This window comes from Pan troglodytes, chromosome 18, assembly GCF_028858775.2.
Source record: "Pan troglodytes isolate AG18354 chromosome 18, NHGRI_mPanTro3-v2.0_pri, whole genome shotgun sequence".
NCBI lineage: Eukaryota > Metazoa > Chordata > Mammalia > Primates > Hominidae > Pan > Pan troglodytes.
The window spans coordinates 46,007,488-46,025,233 of record NC_072416.2 but is presented as its reverse complement, the minus strand read 5'-3'; the positions used below and the strand labels follow the sequence as shown (position 1 = coordinate 46,025,233).

At 43.9% G+C, this 17,746-nt stretch overlaps 1 long non-coding RNA gene across 2 annotated transcripts in view; it reads left to right on the top strand.

Moving 5' to 3' along the window:
• LOC134808811 (uncharacterized) overlaps positions 1 to 17,746 on the top strand; it is an 89,162-nt gene that overhangs the window by 15,640 nt on the left and 55,776 nt on the right. The window contains exon 2 of one of the 2 annotated variants that reach the window (XR_010152598.1): positions 5,231 to 5,337. This is a non-coding gene — a long non-coding RNA (uncharacterized LOC134808811). Of the gene's footprint in view, positions 1 to 5,230; positions 5,387 to 17,746 lie in introns of those variants that run through there. The other variant, XR_010152597.1, reaches the window with a different exon arrangement.

Genomic DNA, 17,746 nt, shown 5'->3' with positions numbered 1-17,746 from the left:
AAACTAGTTCAACCATTGTGGATGTCAGTGTGGCGATTCCTCAGGGATCTAGAACTAGAAATACCATTTGACCCAGCCATCCCATTACTGGGTATATACCCAAATGACTATAAATCATGCTGCTATAAAGACACATGCACACGTATGTTTATTGCGGCATTATTCACAATAGCAAAGACTTGGAACCAACCCAAATGTCCAACAATGATAGACTGGATTAAGAAAATGTGGCACATATACACCATGGAATACTATGCAGCCATAAAAAATGATGAGTTCATATCCTTTTTAGGGACATGGATGAAATTGGAAACCATCATTCTCAGTAAACTATCGCAAGAACAAAAAACCAAACACCGCATATTCTCACTCATAGGTGGGAATTGAACAATGAGATCACATGGACACAGGAAGGGGAATATCATACTCTGGGGACTGGGGTGGGGAGGGGGGAGGGGGGAGGGATAGCATTGGGAGATATACCTAATGCTAGATGACGAGTTAGTGGGTGCAGCGCACCAGCATGGCACATGTATACATATGTAACTAACCTGCACAATGTGCACATGTACCCTAAAACTTAAAGTATAATAAAAAAAAAAAAAAAAGAAAATTGCAGAATCCAAATAACAATATTTAAAAAACAAAATCATAAAAATGTTTTTGAGAACAAAACATTTAGTTAATTTGGGCACTGGCTGTATTTTAATATGATTACTATGTCTTGGGGTGGGGTCTTCGAAGGAAATAGTGCACGGGGCCTAGAGGTGTCTCATGTGAGAAGGCCCTTGCTGAGACTTAGCATTGAAGTCTCTCTTTCCATATTGCTTCTTTGTTTTGGGGCTGTGTCTATCACAGCACTAATCTTACTCTGCCTTGTGTCAAAATGGCCAGTGTCCACTGTTGCCTTCTCTGCTAAACCAGAAGTGTCTTGAAGGCCAGGATCCTACTGTGTAGAGGTCTAAATTAGCAGCCCATAGGCCAATAGACAGGTGTTTCAAATAATAAGATTTCACCAAATGCCCAGGTTTCTGACTTCTTGTAAAAGTTCAGATGATCTGGCTTCATCAGTCATTCATGCTTTTGCACCAGGTAACAGGTGACTGGACTAGAGTAGGTGGGGCACGCAGCCTCCCATTTGCCCAGCTTTCCTGTACTCACCTTAGTCATTTGTGTCAACATGAGTCTGGATCCAAAAGTCTTACACTTTTGGTGTAGATCCTCCTCCTCTTCATACCTAGCACAGTGTCTTGCAGAGTGCTCGTGCTTAACATGTATTTGTTGAGTAAATAGGGTTTGGAGCTTGATGTCCCTGGAATACATTGTCAGAATCAGACTTCAAGTTGCACAAAGCAAACTTTTAGCTATTTACTGATAACATGACTCTATTTTCCCTTTTCAGCTGGCTGAGGGAGAGAACCTAATGACAGGCTATGTGGCATCTAATTGGATCATTTTACTGAAAATGATCACAAGAGTAGCAAATTATATCTGTATGATGGATCTTCAGCATTACCAAATTTTTTGTCAAATTTGCAGGCAAATTATTGTCTTAACTCCAAAATGATGTATCCGAAGATTTGTTAATGTGAGAGCGTCAGATGCGATGGAAATCCGTCATGAAACATAAACTGAAAGCAAGATGAATATGTATCATCGAGTGCCTCCATTTTTCTTTTATCAAACAAAATTAGCCTTCCCCCATAAACTGATTAAAAAATATCCTTTACGAGATGAGAAATTCAGCTGAAAGGAGTGCTAGAGCAGCCTACATATTGTTGATCAGAGATCTGAGAGCTATCATTTCAGAAAACTGACATTTCAAATTTGCCCCTGAGAACCAAGCTACAGAGGTCAGGTTTGAGAAACATGCTCAAAAACATGCTATGCCATAGTCTCAGCTGTGAAATTTAAGGTGATATTTTCAGTGAAATGGCTAGTCTATGTCAATGTGAGTGAGTATCTCAACTTTCCAACCAGACTGTAAGCAGCATTTGAATATAAGCTGTCTCTCACCCTTCAGTCTGTTTTCACTTTCCTGCCATAGTGCCTTGCGCATAACTGGTGCCTAAATACTTATAATTACTTTGTTGATAAACACACCCAACTAAATTGCCCTTAAATGCAACAAACCTTCTTGCAACCCTCTTAGGAAAGAGGGTTTGCTGCATTTAAGGGCAAATTAGAAAAGTAGCAAGCTCTGAAATTTGGGAAGGCCACAGAAAAGTGAGTTTTCTAGGAGACCCTTTGTCATTAATAATTCATGCAGGGAGAAAACTACAATTGGAAAAAACCTGCTCTCACTGCTATAGGTACATTTCTGTAGTCATGCAATGGAAATACTGCCAGCTTGGTAATGAGAAATGGGATTTATACATGGGCTGATTGCATCAGATCAAATGTAGTTATTCCATTTAGAGATAGAGTTTGACTTTTGGAATACTCAAATCAAGGAAATAATGAACTAGGATGTAATAGATATCTGCTATATCCTTACTTCAAAAATCAAGAACATACCCAGTATTGTCTTTTAAGCATGGTATGTGTTTCTACTCCTTGACCAAATAGTCATTGAAACCAACAGTCATTGAGGCCCAGATCAGTGAATGAACATGGCACATTAGATTATTCTTGAAAAATGTTTCCTCTCACCTACATTATTCAATCAATCTTTACGGGAGGAATAAACTTCCCCACTCCTTGACTTTGGGCTGGGCCATGTAACTTGCTTTGGCCAATGATAGTGGATTCTTGAGGTATGTTTGAGTGGTGGGTAATACCCACTTGCACTCTGGCCATAACATGAGAAGAATATGCCCTGGGTGGCCAATGACCCTTCAGTCTGGGGCCTGGGCTGAGACCAGTGAAGTGGGAGCACTCTAGCAATGTACACATACGTGAGTGGGCATATATTTAGGGGCAATTTGTTACACAGCTATAACTGACTGATACAGTGCCCTGCCCAAGGTCAAACAGCTAGTGGTGGAGTTGTTCTATGTGTACTGGGTGACATGAAGGTTCCCAGCATCTCAATTCTCCATCTTACAGAGGGAGGAGGCACACATGGAACTGGGAAATACTGTCCTCGGGGACTCAGCCAGTGATTGGATAGAGACAGAGGCAGCTATGGGTGTTGATTTTAGAATTCTATAACTGGACTTCCATCACACAACTATGCTCAGAAAGAGAGTCCACCTACACTGCTTTGAAAAATTCTATCATCAAAGATCTACACGAACAAACTAATTACAGACCCCAAAGCTCTCTTCCTTTCTCTCTCTGCCTAACCCTCCCTCTCCACCCATCTCCACCCTCTCCCTCTCTGCCTCCCTTTCCCCATCCTTCATTTTAGATATGCAGGCAGTGTGATACAATTAACTGAGCACTGGATAAAGTGTCAAGAACGTGGTTCTGGTGCTGACTCTGCTACCATCCCTCTGAAACTTCAGCAAAGTTACTTCACCTCTCTGAGCTTCCTTTTTCTCATCAGTAAAACAGAGTTGATGATAACCTACCCCACAGAGGCATAAAGCGATTTATGAAAGAACAGTCTTCAAGTGCTCATGACAGTGTCTGGCTCAAGCATTGTCTCTGGGGAGAGGCAGATATCTCTTCCTTTCACAGCCTCTTGTAGCAGAAAAGGTTACATATTCTCCCCCATGGCCAGGTAAAAATGTGCAGAGCCAGCAGATCCTAGCATCTTCCTGTCAAGAAAACTGGCATGTAGCAACCTTCTTAGCTGAGCAAAACAGGTTGCCAGGGTCCTGTGTTTCTTCTCTAAGAGTCCTGTCTTCTTCTAAAGACTCTTGAGCAGGTTATTTGTATTAGAAAAGTAGCACCATTTATTTTCCAATCTGGCACTTTGACTTCCCTACCTGTATCCCACATCAGGCCCTGCTAGGTTTTATTTCTGGAGCCTCAGTGAGGCTTCAACCTCCCAAATCACCTTCATTCAGCAAAAGTGTACCCTACACAACTTTCACTCTATGCTTAGCCTGTGGAAGAGACAGAAGGGTCTCTGTCTTGTTCTCCAAGAACTCACGATCTTCCTGGGGAAAAGACTCTCAGTAGGAAATGTTCCTTTATTCAACAGGTATTTATTGAGCATCTACTACATGCCAGGCTCAGTGCCAGTTCTGGGGCTTTTATAGCAAATGAAATGGATGGTTGTGGAGACATTCTGTCTGCAGCAGAGCTGTCCAATAGAAATATAATGTGAGTCACATATGTGATTTTAAGTTTTCGAGTAGCTATCTTTAAAAAGTAAAAACAAACAGGTGAAATTAATTTTAATGATATATTTTGTTTAACCCAATACATCCCAAATATTATCATTTTAATACTAAAATGATAATCAAGTGATCAAGATTTTTATATTCCTTTTTCCTACTAACTCTTTGAAATCAGGTGTGTACTTTGCACTCACAGCACATCTCAATTCGACTGGCCACAGTGCAAGTGCTTAGCAGCCACATTTAGCCAGTGGCTACTACGTTGGACAGTATAAGTCTAGAGAAATAGGTGAGCCCTTGGAGTCAAGGTGCACCTGCCTGCAGAGAGGAATGACAAGGGTAGGAAGGGTGGCTGACACCAGAGAGGCACCAGGGGCAGCAGGCGGGGCCAGATATTGAAGATGGGAGCTTGAGAAAGATGGCAGAAGCACCAACAGGTGAATCCCACTGCAGTTCCAGGAGTCAGCTCAGCCAGGCTGATGGGGAGTATGAGGAGGAGCGGTGCCAGGTGAACCAGAGGTGCTGGCAGGAGGCTGACATGAGAAATTCTCACTCTAGAATGGCACAAATTATCCCAGCCACAGAAGCATTCTGAAGGGAGAAAAAAACTGCTGTGGGTTTTGCGAACTCAACATGGGGTTTGGCCTCTAAATATTGATTGATTCATTTATTTATTCATGTATAAATATTTATTGAATAGCTACTATGTGTACTATGTGAACAGGGACTATGAATACAGTAGTGGATGGGATGGTCCAGGTCCCTTTGCCATGGAAATCCCATTATACTGGGGGAAGGTAAACAATAAACAAGCAATAAATAAACAAGACCGTATCTGATTATGGTAAATGTATGATGTGGCGGAGGAGAAATGGCAAAATGACAGGCTTGGGAGGGTAGTGCACACAGTTTAGGTTGGGCGGTAAGCCAGGCTATATCCATTTACCCCTGCGGACTGACTCGTTTTTTTTTTTCTGCCTTGCCCTGTGTCCTAAAAGGTTGGCCTATGTGAAGTGCACTTTAGAGATTAAGGAGCCACGAGGACTGCGTGCTACATGGTATCCTACACTGGATCCTGGAAGAGGAAAAGAAAATCCAAAAAAAAGTCTGTAATTTAGTTACTAATATTGCATCAATGTTGATTTCTTAGTTTTGATCTTTGTACTGTGGTTATGCAAGACGTTAATGTTAGGGGAGTTTGGATGAAGGGTAGGTAGAAACTCTGCTATCTTTGTAACTCATTAAGTCTGAAATTATTTCAAAATAAAAAGTTTTTAAAAGTGCATAAAATACATGTAAATTCATGTAACAGCAAGAAATTTGCATTTAAGCATATTCATAGGACAATATTACTAAATCACAGGAAAATTTTAATAGCATCGTTATTACACTACAGGATATGGTGTTTAGAATCCACCTGTCCCAGCAAGATTACTTTGGTGCAGAAATCAAACTAAGTACTTGCTCAGAGCTTCTCTTTCTACCAACACACCTTTCAACACAGAGGCAGAGGGATGAATCCACCCACATACACCTTCCCCACTATATTCGCAGTGAGTTTCAGGAGCTCAAGTTTGGCCTCCCTGGGCCTCAGTGGTTGCATCTGTAAAGTGGGAGATTGGACTGTGGGATCTTCAAGGCCCTCTGGATCTGAGATGCCCAATGCAGAGGGCAGATTTACTGGATGAGAATGATATCCCAAAGCCACTGGGGCCCAGTGGAAACAGCTAGAAACCTTGTTCTGTTTATGGCGTTGGAGGATAGTTCTGGTGGGAGGCAATACTAACAACAGCTCTGAGGATGCCAAACACTTCTTGAACTCTTGCTGTGTGCTGGGCACTCCTCTAAGGACTTGCCATGTTTTAACTCACTGAATCCTCACCACAGCTATCATCATCAGCCTCTTCATTTTATAGATGAGAATGCTGAGGCCCAGAGAGGTGAAGGGAGTTGCCTGGGGTTCCATGGCCCATGAGCTGTATTGCTAGCCCTTGACCTCTGTGTTTTGCAAGGGGCACAGGTTGTCCTGTGCCTGGAAGAAGCAGGGATGGGGCCAGGACAAGATGCTGGAGTCCAGGTGAGGGTTTCCCTCTCAGATTTGGGCAGAACCTACCTCCTATTGCAAAATGGGCACAGGGCATGAGAGCTGGTTTCTGCCTCCTCTGTATGCAGGGCCCCAGGGGCCTGAGTCCCAGCACTCAGAGGAAGGAGCACTTTAGCAACTTGCTCCCTCCAGGAGCAATTCCCTTCCAGCTGCTGGTCACAGGGAATCAGTCTCTCATGCGGATTCTCTCCTGCCCTCTCCTGGTCTTCTCCCAGCCTGGCTGTTTATGGATGGTGTGTGCTCACATGTGCACACAGTTCATTTATTTTGTTTCCTCTATTGGTTTTACAAAAATTACAAACTGATAAATGCACGTTGTAAAAATAATTCAAACAACATAGAAATGTATAATGGACGAAGTGAAAACGCCACCCTCCTCTTTCCCCCGTGCCTCTATGCCCTTCCTTGAATCTCATTCTGGGGTAGTCACTGCAAGCAGGCATTTTCTGAGAATGTGGCACCAGGAGTTTTTTACACCAAATATAGGCCCCTTGAGAACAAGGGCTGTGTCTGTGTCGTTCGCTGTTGCATTCTTGGGAGAGGGCCTGGCATTAGTAGATGGCCAATCATGTTTATTGATGTTGAATGAATAAATGAATGATTTCTTATGAAACCTACTTTTTCCATGAAACAAAATAAACATTGTATGGCCCTGCTCCATATCAGAGCTTAGACCTAAGCTTCATTCTTTTTTGGGGACTGCCAAGCATTTCATAATTCAGACGTACCTTAATATATTTAACACTCTCCTTCTTAATAAATGCTTAATGTATTTAACACTCTCCTTCATTATAAATGCTTAATAAATGCATTGTGTGGTGTTTTTATTACAAATGTGATACAATGAGCCCTCTTTTACATGTGTCTCAGAATGCATAAATGAATACTTTAGTAAGGGAGATTTTCTGAGTCAGAGGGTACATACAGTTTAAATTTTGTCCTGGATATGTTAAAGGACCTTGTAGGAGCTGGACAGAGGGCATGGGGAGTGGCAGGGTTTTCAAGGCCACAACCCACCCCCCACCCCGGCCCCAACAGAGTTAAATGAGCATCTTTCTGCTCAGTCTTGGGTTGGGGCTTATAAGGACAGCAAGTTTCTCCTTCAGCAAGTTTCTCCTTCAGGGCCATAGCCAACAAAACCCACCTTGGCAGCCTGCAGGGGGCTAAGGGTCAAGATGAGGGTCTTTCTGTCTGTACATTTGAAATTCCTTCTTGTAACTCTTACTCCAAGGACTTGTGATTTTCAAAATATCTTCACTTGCATTAGCTTCTCTGGATCTTATGATCCCATGAGGCATGCTGGAAAGATAAAGTCTTCCCCTTTTTAGAGAAGTTAATGACATCCCAAGGTCACACACTTGTCACACTCATCAGGAGGAGTAAAAACAACTATACTCAGTGAGTAGGGGGAAGACAATCAGTATTGAACCTAGAGAGACATTTTAAGTGTGAAAATATCCTTAGGGTATGTAATATGTGTCTTGTCTTAGAAGGAAAAGAGAGTAAAACTTACCTGGTGTCAAAACTGCAATGTTATTTTGGCCCCCAAATGAGGGTCTCCAAACACCTGAAGGTAGTGCATGACTGGAGAAGAGATATCAGGACAGAGAAACGAGGCAGCAGAGACACCAATAAGAAACAAATGTCCTTTGATTCTTAGCTTGGAGCTTAGGACAGTTCAAGTATTGTCTCACCTAAAAAGACCACTGATGGTTTGAAATTTATTCAATTTTGCTTGGGTTGGTTCTCAATTCAATTCAGTCTATTCATTTACTTGTACTGGTTGGAGGGTTTGATAACAAGATCAGCAGTCACAACAATAAAAATGCCTCCTGAAACGACACCATTTTTGACTGATGGCTCTTTGGAAAACCCTTCTCTCATTCCCCATCCAATAAGACTCATCAATCAACCCTAGGGTTTTACAGAAGTGGCCCACAAAGAGGCCCCCGCTCTTGTGCTGACCTGCTGGTTGGTAAGTCCAGAGCCACAACAGCCCTCTGGCCACCACGCACAGGAAAGCTCCCCGAGGATGAGGACGATGTGATGGAAAGTAGGTTGGGAGACGAAGAGAGCCTCTGAATCCAGCTGTTCCTGAAGCCAAACTATCCCTGGACTTTCCAGCTAAGAAAGTCAATGCATCCCTCTTTATGTTTAATCTAGCTTGGTGTCCACCACTGAAGGATTCCTCATTAAGAAATTGGATTTTCTTTAATAACAAAACAGATAAGAGGAGGATTTTTGAAACTAATTGAGGTTGCCTTTAAAAAGGAAAGACTGAGACAGGAGGATCAGTTGAAGCCAGGAGTTTGGGACCAGCCTGGACAGCATAGTGAGACCCTGTCTCTAAAAAAAAAAAATTTTTTTTTAATTAGCCAGGTGTGGTGGCATGCTCCTCTAGTCCTAGTTACTTGTGAGCAAAGAATGAATGAGCTCATTTATTCATGTATTAGATATGAGCCTTGGACTGATTTCTGCCTCAGTGAAATGTGGGGTTAGGAGATGCTCTCCAATTTTCTATCAGAAATAAAATATACACCTACTCTGGGGGAATTTAAGTGGAATTTGTATACATGTGTAGAGTAGGTTCCCACTAAATGCTAGACACTATTGGTCTTGTTGGAATCAGGCAGGTCTGTGCATAGACCCAGACTTGGTCTGTAACATACCTCTAGGTCACCTTACTCTTTGGATGTGTCTCTTATCTGTGCTTCCCTGTGCATGTGTGCGTGACATGCATTCACTTATCTCTTCACTTGTTCATGCTCATTCAACAACACATTTGTGAGTATGGGGCATGCTTCAGGTCTCCCTTTTAGGATCTGGAAGTCCAGTGTAGGAAGTCTGAGAATTCAAGTTGCACTCTGTTCTGGTTATGTGAGTGTGAGTTTGATTAGATAGGTGCCAGGGATGTGCCCAGGTGATCAGAAGAGGGCTGTGTTAGCCGCATGGGAAGCAAGGAAAACACTCTGTCCAGGCCATCACCATCTTTTCCCTGGACTGTTACATACCCCAGTCTTTCCCTTTCCAATCAATCCTCTGTGCTCCTACATTACTTTTCTGAGATGCAACTCTGAGCATTATTTATCCACATACCTTGTAAAGTGCCACATTGCCTCCAGGACAACACAGGCCTGCTAGCCTCTCCCTTCATGTTCCCTACTCTCTGAGCACACTGTGTACTATGGTTTGAATATGTCCCCTCCAAAATTCAGGTGTTGAAACTTAATTGCCAATGTAAAGATATTAAGAAGTAGAGCCCTTAAGAGGTGATTAGGTCATGATGATCTCCTCATGAATGAAATTAAGCCCCCTCTAAAAGAGGCTTCATGCAGGCCTGGCTCTCTTGCCTTCTGCCTTCTGCCATGTAAGGACATAGCACTCCTTCCCTCTGGAGTACACAGCAAGAAGGCCCTCACCAGATGCCAAATGCTGGTACCTTGATCTTGGACTTCTCAGCCTCTAGAACTGTGAGAAATAAATTTTTTTTTCCTGTTGTTTATTTAAAACAAAAAAAGGATGTTATACTGGGACACAAAATGTTAAGCATAAATAGAATAATAATTCTGTTTTTCTCTGATAATTTTTTATGGGAGTATAATTTATATATAGTAACATTTACAGATCTTAAGCATGCAGTTCAATGCATGCACATCTCTATCGAGACAGAACAGTACCATCACCCAAGGGAGATCCTTTGCACCCCTTCCTAGTCAACGCCTCCCCATCTCCCACCTCAGTGGTAACCACTGTTGTGATTTCTTTTACCATAGTCTAGTTTTGTCTCTTCTGTAATTTGAAACCAATGCCCTGCTTTGTGTCTGGCTTCTTTCACTCAGCATGATGTTCTGAATCTCATCCACATGCATGCAAATAACACCTAACATTTTTGAATACTCCTGGTGCACCAGGCACAATGTTCAAGTTACATATCTTTGTAATAATCCCATGGTGTGTTTTTAACATCTTCATTTTGTAGCTGAGGAAATGGAGACCTAGAGAAGCTAAGTCACTTGCTCAGAGTAGCATGGCTAGTAAGTTAATCATCATGATTTTAGCTCAAGTGTCTGTCTCCAGAGCCTGAGGCCTGAAGGAAACTTTTGCTTCTGTCTCCTGCACTGGGCAGGTCAAACACTGAGGCAGGTGAGACATCATTAAACACCTCTCCCAGGTCTGTCCTCAGCCTCCTTCTCATTCTGTTTTTGCTCTCCTTGTACCTGGGCTAAAATCTCATTTTCTATTCTCCTCTTGAAGGTGTCACCTTCACCCACCCTCCACTCCATGAGCTCTGGGGAGAAAAAATAGAGCCCACAAGGGTGCCATCCCTGCCCAGAGAGTTACTGCTCTGTCTCCACTCTCTGAATGATGACTGTGTGCAAAGCCTGACCCATAAATGTGGTTACATTTCTCGGCCTGTCTACAGAAAGAAAGATTATCTACAGCTATAAAAAAGGGTAGAGTGAAGTTAAAAAAAAAAATACAACTGCCACCCAGATAACCCAAATTAAACAAAAGCCTTTTCCATCTCAGGTGACACCTGATTCAAAATGGAATGCTTTGGAGGGTGTGAAGCTGTTAGTCACGTCTTACAGATGAGTCCCAGAGCTACGCCCAGCTACACATGTAGCTGAGCCTATCAGATCCGGTCGACATTGGCTTTGAGGTCACTGGGTGGCCGGCCATACACAGCGTGATGAGGAATGGGGACAACTGCATCTGTTTAGAGTCTTCTGGGCTTCCTTCTACACCCAGTCCAGACCAAACTCCTTGAGATCAAGGCCAGGAGAGAACCATGTGGTTTCTTCAGGAAGCAGGTAGGGGTAGGGAGAGAACAGGCAGTTGTGGACAAATGAGATGGGAGGGTAACAGGATAGGACAATAGCTCCTATTTTGGCTATGAAGGACATAGCGCATTTCCTGGCTGTGCCATCTCGAGAAAGTTGCTTAACCTCTCTGTGCCATCTTTTCCCCCTCTGTAAAATAGGGATCATAATAGGACATAACAGATTGTTGTGAGAAATAACTGAGCTAATACCACATACTTAGCACAGTTTCTTGTGGATGATACATACTTAATCCATGTTTATTATGTTGCTGGGAACATTCTAGACTGGGAGTCTGTCAACGTAGATTCTCATCTCGGCTTAGCCACTTACTTGCTGTGTGCCCCTGAGCAAGTGACTTTCCCTTCCTGGGTCTCAATTTCGTCCCTATCTGAGAAGCCAAAGAGCCATTCCAGCTCAGATATTGCCCTCTTTGTGCTTATTGGAAGGACAGCATTCAAGCAAGCTCTGCTAGCTCTCCTCCTTGCCTGCCCCACCACTGGAACCTGCCTGAAGGTGTCAGCAACATTTTTGCATCTCAGGATGGAACCTGGAACAGTTCTGAGCCCAGTTCAGAAAAACCACCTTCTCCCAGATGGAAAACGCATCTGTCGGCTGCCTCCCTGAAGACGATGCTTTCAGTCAAATTGTCCAAATCCTTGCTCGGCCACTGACCAGGCGCTTGACCTTGGGCTGGCTGCTTAACTTCTCTAAGCCCCAGATTCCTCTTCTGTAAAGTGGGTGTGATAGTAACAGCTGTCTCATACAGTTGTCGGGAAGAGTAAATGTGTTTTTTCAATTAAAGAGTTTAGCACAGTGCCTGGCACTCAACAAATGCTGGTCCTTTTTATATTACTATGATGACGATGATCATCGGGATTTTTGGTTCTTCCTTTCCAGTCCTGGGTCTCAGGTACAAGCAGCAACCACCTCACTCAGTGAAAAACAGCCTCCTCCTTCACTGCTCCTGGGAGCCATTTGTTTTTGCTGCTGTCCACGTGGGCATGTGAGAGCACATGTACACACATTCATTCACACATGCACACCCATGCATGCACACTCACACTGACAGCCTGGCTCCTAGGAGCACCTGGACTGTCTGTCCTGTGGGGTGAGGGCAGAGGCGAGGGCCTGGCATGCAGCTTCTGGCCTGAACGCAGTGATTTGCAGGTCGAACTGGCTATTTTTGCAGGTTCACCAACAATTTCGGCTGCTCAGTAAACACAGCCTGTGAGTCAGGAGTCAGGCAAGCTGTGCACCCAGAATTGTATTTAAGATAATCTTTGGACAGGAGTTGGCAGTCAGAAAATGAAGTGTATAATTTTCTATTAGTGCATTACAAGCTTCCAGGTTTGCCTGGGCCATAGCAGTCTCTTCGGGAATTTGTTTTGCAACTTGCTGCCATCTACAAACAAACAGGCCTGGGACTCCCGCAACAAAAGAAAAATATTTTGTATGTGAGGATTTCTGAAGCCAAATATTTCCCACACACCCACCTCTCTCTCTGCTCTCTCTCCTCTCTCTTTCTCTTTCTTTCACACACACACACACACACACACACACACACACACACACACACACAGACTTGTGGTGGGGATAACAACCCCTTCCGTTCATCCACCCTGGGGCTCCTCATCATGTCTCTCTTCATCTAGGATGCTTTCCTTGTTCTTGCTTTTTACTGGGACACATCTTCCTCTCTCTTTGGGCTGGGCTTTATTTCTACCTCTGCTTTATCCAGCCTTGAGTTCCCAAATGACCACAATTTGGTGCACGTGCCACCTTCTATATTCATTAAAGGCAACACAACCACAATAGCAACAGTAATAGTGATGACAATAACAATGCAGTGGCTGCTTTCTGTATGTCAAGCATGTGATGAGTGCCTCATAGGCATTATTTCACTGCACATTCAAAGCAGTCTTTGGGGCTGGGTCCTACACACATTATTCCCAACTGGCTAGTGAGGAACATCTGGATTAGAGAAGTGAAGAACTTGGCTGAAATCTCCACAGCAGTGACTGTTAATTTTGGAGCTTGGACCACAGAGTTCTGACCACAGAATCCAGATTCTTTCCTCCTGGGTCTCACTGTCTTACGGAGTAACTGGTATTCATTGACAGTGTGGTTTGAATCTAGACTTGTGACCCATGATGACTTGTGACCCATGAAATCGTTTTAGGGGATCATGAGCACCTTAAAAATAGTCTACCCTCAACTATCATAGAAAACATCGAAGCACATGGTTCACATGAAGGACAAGTATTATTTCAGAACACTTTTATTTAGTTTGACATATACACATGTGCACGTACCTGTTTACAATGTAAAATGTATCTCCAAGTTTAGTCACAACCAAAAACAGTTTGAAAGTCTCTAGTCTACCAGGTCCCTCTGGAGAAAAACCCCTAGCTGTTTTGAGCTGAGGTTCTGCTGTCCCTCTTCCCTGACTTTTCTAATTATAATAATATTGATGGCAATGATGTCTCATGGCTATGATGGATATAAAATGGCTTAGTATATTGTAAAATGTTGCCTGTAAGTAAGTTCCTGGTTGATTTTTACTTTTGCTGAATGGTTTTGTTCACATACATGGGGGTGGGGTGGCAGGAATTAGTCATTCTGCGACCATCATTGCAGCTCCAGTGGAGTTTCCCATCTTACGGCTGCAGCCTGCCAGCCCTCACGGTACCCCTTCCTCCAATTAGAAGCTCAGTGCCCAGAGGTTAGCAGCTAAGGCGATAGGGATGGAAAAGCTTTCAGTCCTTTGGGAAGTGTTTCCAGGAGGATTTAGCCCTGTCAGCCTCTCCCCAGACATCCGAGGGCTAACGAAGACCTAAACTCACCCGTGCCATTAGCTGGCTCTCAGCTCCTCACAGAGATCAGGGTAGGCATCTACAGGCTCTGTCCCCCAGGCCTGTGCTCCCCTGTCCTTTCACAGGCCAAAGAAAAGCTTGGGACTTGATTCCCAGGACAATCTGGGACTGCACCATTGGTGTCAAGAATAACAACCACCCTCTGGGTCTGCATGGAACCTTTCTTCTAAGTTCAAAGTAATTTCCTAGATGTTGGGCTCATTTCTTCCAAGGTCACCATGGGAAGGTTTGGTTCTCCCTGCCGGTTCTTGATCTTGGGGTGGGGTGAAAGGATGCGAGTTTAGAAGTTCTAGCCTTGATTACTTGCACGGAGTATGGGCTGGGGATGGATCTGCCTGCAATTTGGCTTCCCAAACCTTCCATCTAATTTCCGATTTCTCAACCCTGTTTTCATCATCACCTTTCTAAAGAGGCTTTGCAGACATTTTTCCCCTATTGCCTTCCACCTCCTCCTGCTCATGAAATGTTAATAGCGCAGCTCCACTGTACAGTCGTTTAGAGACTATATGTCTTTCTGTGCTTTATCCATAAAAAGGGTGATTTTCTTGCATTTACCACCGCCCCCAACCAGGAGCCAATTTTTGCTCCCTTGGGGGTGCTTTTAACCAGCTCCTCATCTGCACACTAGTACAGAACAACAACGGCACCTCCTCTTGGGGTTACTGCAAGAACTAAAGCCCACACTTCAAGTGAAGTGCTTAGCACAGTGCTTGGCATAAACTAGCACTCATTCGTTCTCACTATTGTTAGTGATCATCGTAACAGTTAACATCTACTAGGGGGTAACTGTAGGATGGGATTTAGAGCTTTTCATCAATTTGGTGACTTGGTTCTCACAATAACACTGTAAGGCAGGGACGATTATGATTATCATCATTTTACAGATAAGAAAATCGAGATTCTGGCTTATTTAGTGGAAGGTAGTGGCCTGTTTCCCACTTATAAGAATGGAGGATTCTCGGGGAGGAGCCAAGATGGCCGAATAGGAACAGCTCCGGTCTACAGCTCCCAGCGTGAGCGACGCAGAAGACGGGTGATTTCTGCATTTCCATCTGAGGTACCAGGTTCCTCTCACTAGGGAGTGCCAGACAGTGGGCGCAGGCCAGTGGGTGCGCGCACCGTGCGCGAGCCGAAGCAGGGCGAGGCATTGCCTTACCTGGGAAGCGCAAGGGGTCAGGGAGTTCCCTTTCCGAGTCAAAGAAAGGGGTGACGGACGCACCTGGAAAATCGGGTCACTCCCACCCGAATATTGCTCTTTTCAGACCGGCTTAAAAAACGGCGCACCACGAGACTATATCCCACACCTGGCTCAGAGGGTCCTACGCCCATGGAGTCTCGCTGATTGCTAGCACAGCAGTCTGAGATCAAACTGCAAGGCAGCAGCGAGGCTGGGGGAGGGGCGCCCGCCATTGCCCAGGCTTGCTTAGGTAAACAAAGCAGGCGGGAAGCTCGAACTGGGTGGAGCCCACCACAGCTCAAGGAGGCCTGCCTGCCTCTGTAGGCTCCACCTCTGGGGGCAGGGCACAGACAAACAAAAATACAGCAGTAACCTCTGCAGACTTAAATGTCCCTGCCTGACAGCTTTGAAGAGAGCAGTGGTTCTCCCAGCACGCAGCTGGAGATCTGAGAACCGGCAAACTGCCTCCTCAAGTGGGTCCCTGACCCCTGACCCCCGAGCAGCCTAACTGGGAGGCACCCCCCAGCAGGGGCACATTGACACCTCACATGGCAGGGTACTCCAACAGACCTGCAGCTGAGGGTCCTGTCTGTTAGAAGGAAAACTAACAAACAGAAAGGACGTCCACACCGAAAACCCATCTGTACATCACCATCATCAAAGACCAAAAGTAGATAAAACCACAAAGATGGGGGAAAAACAGAACAGAAAAACTGGAAACTCTAAAACGCAGAGCATCTCTCCTCCTCCAAAGGAACGCAGTTCCTCACCAGCAACGGAACAAAGCTGGATGGAGAATGACTTAGATGAGCTGAGAGAAGAAGGCTTCAGACGATCAAATTACTCTGAGCTACGGGAGGACATTCAAACCAAAGGCAAAGAAGTTGAAAACTTTGAAAAAAATTTAGAAGAATGTATAACTAGAATAACCAATACAGAGAAGTGCTTAAAGGAGCTGATGGAGCTGAAAACCAAGGCTCAAGAACTACGTGAAGAATGCAGAAGCCTCAGGAGCCAATGTGATCAACTGGAAGAAAGGGTATCAGCAATGGAAGATGAAATGAATGAAATGAAGCGAGAAGGGAAGTTTAGAGAAAAAAGAATAAAAAGAAATGAGCAAAGCCTCCAAGAAATATGGGACTATGTGAAAAGATCAAATCTACGTCTGATTGGTGTACCTGAAAGTGACAGGGAGAATGGAACCAAGTTGGAAAACACTCTGCAGGATATTATCCAGGAGAATTTCCCCAATCTAGCAAGGCAGGCCAACGTTCAGATTCAGGAAATACAGAGAACACCACAAAGATACTCCCCGAGAAGAGCAACTCCAAGACACATAATTGTCAGATTCACCAAAGATGAAATGAAGGAAAAAATGTTAAGGGCAGCCAGAGAGAAAGGTCGGGTTACCCTCAAAGGGAAGCCCATCAGACTAACAGCGGATCTCTCGGCAGAAACCCTACAAGCCAGAAGAGAGTGGGGGCCAATATTCAACATTCTTAAAGAAAAGAATTTTCAACCCAGAATTTCATATCCAGCCAAACTAAGCTTCATAAGTGAAGGAGAAATAAAATCCTTTACAGACAAGCAAATTCTGAGAGATTTTGTCACCACCAGGCCTGCCCTAAAAGAGCTCCTGAAGGAAGCGCTAAACATGGAAAGGAACAACTGGTACCAGCTGCTGCAAAATCATGCCAAAATGTAAAGACCATCGAGACTAGGAAGAAACTGCATCAACTAACGAGCAAAATAGCCAGCTAACATCATAATGACAGGATCAAATTCACACATAACCATATTAACTTTAAATGTAAATGGACTAAATTCTCCAATTAAAAGACACAGACTGGCAAGTTGGATAAAGAGTCAAGACCCATCAGTGTGCTGTATTCAGGAAACCCATCTCACATGCAGAGACACACGTAGGCTCAAAATAAAAGGATGGAGGAAGATCTACCAAGCAAATGGAAAACAAAAAAAGGCAGGGGTTGCAATCCTAGTCTCTGATAAAACAGACTTTAAACCAACAAAGATCAAAAGAGACAAAGAAAGCCATTACATAATGGTAAAGGGGTCAATCCAATAAGAAGAGCTAACTATCCTAAATATATATGCACCCAATACAGGAGCACCCAGATTCATAAAGCAAGTCCTGAGTGACCTACAAAGAGACTTAGACTCCCACACATTAATAATGGCAGACTTTAACACCCCACTGTCAACATTGGACAGATCAACGAGACAGAAAGTCAACAAGGATACCCAGGAATTGAACTCAGCTCTGCACCAAGCGGACCTAATAGACATCTGCAGAACTCTCCACCCCAAATCAACAGAATATACATTTTTTTCAGCACCACACCACACCACACCTATTCCAAAATTGACCACATAGTTGGAAGTAAAGCTCTCCTCAGCAAATGTAAAAGAACAGAAATTATAACAAACTATCTCTTAGACCACAGTGCAATCAAACTAGAACTCAGAATTAAGAATCTCACTCAAAGCTGCTCAACTACATGGAAACTGAACAA